Source organism: Heterodontus francisci, chromosome 15 (assembly GCF_036365525.1).
Source record: "Heterodontus francisci isolate sHetFra1 chromosome 15, sHetFra1.hap1, whole genome shotgun sequence".
NCBI classification, from domain to species: domain Eukaryota; kingdom Metazoa; phylum Chordata; class Chondrichthyes; order Heterodontiformes; family Heterodontidae; genus Heterodontus; species Heterodontus francisci.
The window spans coordinates 80386559-80393136 of NC_090385.1; the positions used below are offsets into that span (position 1 = coordinate 80386559).

A 6578-nucleotide genomic window follows, 5' to 3' on the forward strand; every position below is an offset into this window, starting at 1 on the left:
CCGGTCACGTTGTGACGGAAGCGTGAAGAGCGGCTCCACTGTGAGGATCGACAGTGGCACCCGGTCCCTTTTCTCCTTGAACGCCTTCAGGAACTTGATGCATCCCACCACATTCTTGAACGTCATGTCAAAATATCCACTGCTGGGGAAATCCTGCAGGCAGAAGATGTCCGTAGCTTAAAATCCACAGCAATCGATTAGGATTTTCTTGATGAAGAAGGTGCGATCAACCGGTGCATCTCCTTCCTTGTCCTTCACCACCACCCGAACGGTGTTCCGCACTCCCTGGCCTGAAGCTCGAAGATTGGTTATAGCCATTTTACTCAAAGCCTACCCAGGATCACAAGCCACTGATCATGGTTTCTCCTCTGCCAAGTAAGTACTGATAAGAACAGATACTACACTTGATCTTAGCCAAAAGGCCGAGAACATTGGCAGCTTCCCGACCTGTGCAAAATTGCCCAGGTATTTCGTATCCACAAAAAGCTGGACAAATCCAATCCAGCCCATTACCTGCCCATCAGCCTCCTCTTGATCATCAGGTTCCGCCAGGGCCACTCAGCTCCTGACCTCATTACAGCCTTGGTCCAAACATGGACAAAAGAGCTGAACTCCAGAGCACAGGTGGGAGTGACTGCCCTTGACATCAAGGCAGCATTTGACCAAGTATGGCATTAAGGAGCCCTATCAAAACTGGAGTCAATGGGAATTGGGGGAAAATTCTCCATTGGTTGGAGTCAAAAATAGCAGAACGGAAGATGGCTGTGATTTTTAGGTGCCATTCATCTCAATCCCAAGACATCGCTGTGGGATTTGCTCAGGGTAGCATCCTCGGCCCAACCAGCTTCAGCTGCTTCATCAATGACGTATGACCTTCCCTCCATCATAAGGTTGGAAGTGTGGATGATTGTACAATGTTTAGTAACATTTGCAACTCCTTAGATACTAAAGCAATTCGTGTTCATATGCAATGAGACCTGGACAACATTCAGGCCTGGGCTGATAAGTGGCAAGTAATATTCACGCCATAAAAGTGCTAGACAATGACCATCTCCAATAAAAGAGAATCTAACCATCTCCCTTTGATATTCAATTGCATTACCATTGCTGAACCCCTACTATCAACATTCTGGATTCTACCACTGACCAGAACCTTAATTGGATCAGTCATATAAATACTGTGGCTACAAGAGTAGGTCAGAAGCTGGGAATTCTGCAGCAAGTAAATCATGTCCTGACTCCCAAAGCCTGTCCACCATCTACAAGGCACAAGGAGTGTGATGGAATACTCTCCACTTGCCTGGATGAATGCGGCACCAGCAACACTCAAGAAGCTTGACACCACCCAGGACAAAGCAGCCCGCTTGATCGGCACCCCATCCACAAACTTACACATTCACTCCCTCCACCTTTTTAAGAAATATTTTCTCTCAGAGGGTCATTTGTCTGTGGAATTCTGGCTCGAAAGGCCAAATGGCCTACACCTGCTTCTAAGTCCTATTTCCTATGTTCCTGTACCACCAACATATAGTGGCAGCAGGGTGTACCATATAAAAGATGCACTGCAGCAACTCACCAAGCTTCCTTCAATAGCATCTTCCAAACCCGCAACCTCTTCCACCTAGAAGGACAAGGGCAGCAAACGCATGGAAATACCACCACTTGCAAGTTCCCCTCCAAGCTACTCAACATCCTGACTTGGAATTATATTGCCATTCCTTCACTGTTGCTGGATCAAATTCCTGGAACTTCCTTCCTAACAGCACTATGAGAGTACCCGCACCAGATGGACTACATCAGTTCATGAAGGTGGCTTACCACCATCCCAAGGGTTATTAGGGATGGGCAACAAATGCTGGCCTTGCTGGAGACACTTACATTCCATGAAATAATAATATAAAACTTCCTTCATAATGGTACTGTGGGAGCACTTTCACTGCACTGACCTAGGGGTTCAAGACGACTCACTACCACCTTCCTAAGCGCAACTAGGGATGGGCAGTAAATGTTGGTCTTGCTTGTGACACACACAATCCCAAGAACAATTTGTTTTAAACTGTACTGGAGTACCAATTGCCAGGCCACAGACTTCTCATTATTTGGACTTTTAGAAAAAGTAACTACAAATTTTTTATGAACTTAAGATTCAGTTATGCTGTATTATTTTAACTGAACTGGATTTACTGTTTATTTTTATTTTGAGTATAGCTGAAAATAGAGACATGTTGGTGAAGATTTTCGTCTTGCACTCATCAGGAAAACCCGCAAGAATACCAATGTAAGGGAAAACAATGACTTTATACTATATGAGAAGAGAGTGCTGATTGGTTGGCAAGTGAACTCTGATTGGTAGAGGTGTTGCCATGAAGCTTGCACCAGTTTACAGTGACTCACAGTTAACTGACAAGCTTTGTTTGAAATGTAAACCAGGCAGCTTGACTCTGATTGGTCAAGGCATTGCCCTGAGGAATGAACCAGCGAATGGCTCTCACCTATTTTGTTTAGCTGAAACAGTTGCTATGTTTGTACATGTTCTTTCCATCTGCAAGAACAGAGCCCTGTCTATTAATATATGTGCCACACTGCAAGCCCTATTGCCTTGACAATCAAAGTCAAGCTGCCTGCGTGGTGGTCACTCCCACCAATACTGTCATGGGCAGATGCATCTGCGACAGGTAGATTGTTGAGGATGAGATCAAGTAGGTTCGGCCCTCTTGTTGGTTCCCTCACAACCTGCCGCAGACCCAGTCTAGCAGTTATGTCCATTAGGACTCGGCCAGCTCGGTCAGTAGTGGTGTGACCCAGCCAGTCTTGGTGATGGACATTGTAGTCCCCCACCCAGAGTATATTTTGTGCCCTTGCTACCCTCAGTGTTTCTTCCAATTGGTGTTCAACATGGAGAAGCACTGATTCATCAGCTGAGGGATGGTAATCAGCAGGAGGCCCATGTTTGACCTGATGCCATGAGACTTGATGGGTTCCGGAGTCAATGTTGAGGACTCTCAGGGCAACTACCTCCTGCCTGTATACTACTGTGCCACCACCTCTGGTAAGTCTGTCCTGCTGGTGGGACAGGACATACCCAGGGATGGTGATGGTGGTGTCTGGGACATTGTCTACAAGGTATGATTCCATGAGTATGACTATGTCAGGCTGTTGCTTGACTAGTCTGTGGGTCAGCTCTCCAGATGTTAGTAAGGAGGACTTTGCAGGGTCGACAGAGCTGGGTTTGCCATTGTCATTTCCAGTGCCTAGGTCAATGCCGGGTGGTCCGTCCAGTTTCATTCCTCTTCTTCGACTTTGTAGCAGTTTAATACAACTGAGTGATTTGCCAGGCCATTTCAGAAGGCAGTTAAGAGTCAACCACATTGCTGTAGGTTTGGAATCACATGTAGGCCAGACCAGGTAAGGACAGCAGATTTCCTTCCCTAAAGGGCATTAGTGAACCACAGATGAATTTTTATAACTGTCAATTCATGGTCACCATTAGACTAGCTTTTAATTCCAGATTTATTATTTAAATTCAAATTTCACCATCTGCAGTGGTGGGATTCAAACCCATGTCCCCAGAGCATTAGCTTAGGCCTCTGGATTAGTAGTCCAGTGATATTACCACTGCGCCACCGCCTCACACGAGGGATGTGCAATAAATACTGGTCTTGCCAACAATGCCCATATGCAAGAATAAAATCAGACCTGGGCTCTGCCTTTTTATTTTAACTGAGGTACAGCAGAATGAGAAGATTTACCTCTAAACTTGGTTATTCCAATGCACTGCAGGACGGCCTTCCATTTTCTGACCTCCATAAACTTGAGGTCATTCAAAAATCTGCTGCCCGTGTTCCAACTTCCACCAAGTCCCGTTCACTGTTCACTTCTGTGCTCGCTGACCTATATTCACTGCCAGTTAAGCAATGCCTCAATTGTAAAATTCTCAACCTTGTTTTCAAACCCCTCCATGGCTTCACCCTCCCTATCTTTGTAATCTCCTCCAGTCCCACAACCCTCCAAAATATCTGCGCTCATCTAATTCTGGTTTCATGAGCATCCCCGATTTTAATCACTCCATCATTGGTGGCCATGCCTTCAACTTTCTCAGCCTTAAGCTCTGGAATTCTCTCCCCAGACCTCTCTGCCTCTCTACCCCTCTTTCTTCCTTTAGGACGCTCCGTAAAATCTACCTTTTTTGATCATCGATCCTAATATCTCCTTATGTGGTTCAGTGTCAAATTTTGTTTGCTTCTGTGAAGTGCCTTGGGACATTTTACCATGTTAAAGGCGATATATAAATTCAAGTTGTTGTTGTTGTTGTCCTCCAAGCAGACAACTTGAGCTGTTCTGCTCTCTAACAGGAGTCTTCCCTAAATGTAGCCAACCATTTTGTGTAAAACAGAGAAATGTCGTCAGTGTGTATGTATGTCAGGAAACACTGTATATCTCTTCCATTTCTGCACATCTATCTGCTGGGTAATGTTACAATCAAGAATATCCACAGGAAGATTGATCTGAACATATCAAGAACATTTAGCCCCCTATTATCACATAAATTCAATATTAATCTGTGTTATTTAAAAATATCTAAACAAGTACAGAATTCTACATATTTGGAAAATAGACAAAGGACTTAAATTTATATAGCGCCTTTTGCAACTTCAGTATAGCTCAAAGCACTATACATCCAATAAAATTGATGTGTAATTACTGTTGTGGAAAATGTGATAGCCAAACTGTGCACAGCAAGGTCCCACAAACTGCAATGAAATAAATGATCACATCATCTGTTTTTTAGCTGTATGTTGAGAGATAAATGTTGTCGAGGAAACATGGAGAACTCCCTTACTTTTCATGGAATAGTGCCATGGGATCTTTTACAACCACTTAAGTGGACGGATTTGATTTACCAATTCATCCTAAAGGTGACACCTCTGACAGAGCAGCACTTCCTCAGTACTGCATTGGAGTGTCAACCTCGACTATACACTCAAGTCTCTGGACTTGATCCCACAACCCTCCAACTGAGCCAATGGGCACACATGTAGCCTCTTACACCAAATTCCGTATTCCCAAAAAAGTATTACCCTTCCTGACTGAGATTTCTTGGACAAAATCTAGAGAGATGAGGAATCAAAGGCAGGCTGACCTGTCAGTACAAAATTTTGTCCATAGCCAGATCGAGCTTCACACCTTTGTATCTATAGCTCAACGGACCCGTCAGTAATAATCCCGACCAACGCTCCTTCATCGACCAAAAACAGATCAGCTGGTCCTTCATCTCGTTTGCTGTTTGTGGGGTTTTTGTTGCTCCACTGTTGGAGATAGAAGAAAATAGCTCCCCCAAGTTTGGCCACTTTTCCTTCTATTTTTGGTTAACATAATAGACTTGTCAGCTTACCCTTTTCAATGGGTGGCCAAAGATATATCCCAGAGGGAGAAAGGTGGATGAGTTCAACTGGGATGAAAATAAGAACCTGCGGACACAGGTTTAAACAGCATTCAAGAGGTGGGAAATGTATCACAAAGCATCAAAAGTCAAAATTCCTGTGGGGATCATACTCCGAGAAAGCCCCACCCCAAACCAGGAAAATTAATTTTACATCATCAGGAGTCACTTCCCAATCCAAAAATGTCTAAATCAACCACAGCAACAACAGAGTTTCTGTTTATTTCAGTATACTTCCCTATTATTACCATTGATGGAATATAGGTCACAGCTTCATTTGAAGCCACAGCACCTCATGCCCCACTGCATTCCAACTGTTTCTTTACAAATGATATGCGTAACACCAATGGATTTCAGTTTTCACGGGAAAACAAGCTGCATTGTAGTTTGTGGTCCCAAAACACTACTAAAATTCCTGCAATCCAATGTAATAAAAAAAAAAGGATTTAACTTAAGCAGCTTGAAGCAGGTCGTAGGCCTTTATTTTGGGCTATTTTTAAATTGTGCATTATTTTGTTGAGTAGTCAGTTGTTTGAAGCTTATCAACAGCTTTGGTAGGTAAGCGTGCTTGTCCAAAGAACTTCAAAATATCAAACCTCAAGCCACAGCTCCTATCCAGCTCATTCCGACTTCATAAATCACTTTTGTTTTCAAAATCCCCTCAATATTTTCCTGCATTGGGTGGATATCTTCACCATCTCTTTGGTGACCCAGCTGTGTTACACTTGGCACCATGAAGCAACATTTGTGCTTTTAGCTTTAGTGCAATACTCTTGAAGTCGATCTAGAACTTCATTCAGCCTCACAGTATGCTCTTTCTCTGTCTTCCTACTAATTAAAATGTCATCCAAGAAGCAGTATACTCCTTCCATCCCATTTATCATCTGATCCATGATGCTCTGTAAAACTGTGGGAGCAGTAGATATCCCACGGCGCAGTGAGAGAGTCTTTGACTGCTGTTTTAAGCGCCCCAGCACCTGCTTCCTGACAGCTGTCAAAGAAATACTTGCCCGACTGCTGAAGAATGGGGCTGCTGTCAATCTGGCAGCAAAGCAGAAAGTGCTGCAGAAAACCAGCAGGTCAGGCAGCATCTGTGGAGACCTGAAAGTTAACTCTGCTTCTCTCTCCACAGGCGCTG

At 44.0% G+C, this 6578-nt stretch overlaps 1 pseudogene; it reads right to left on the reverse strand.

The window, feature by feature from the left end:
* Window positions 1-299: 299 nt before the first annotated feature.
* LOC137377964 (U2 spliceosomal RNA) lies at window positions 300-434 on the reverse strand (annotated as a pseudogene).
* Window positions 435-6578: the final 6144 nt, after the last annotated feature.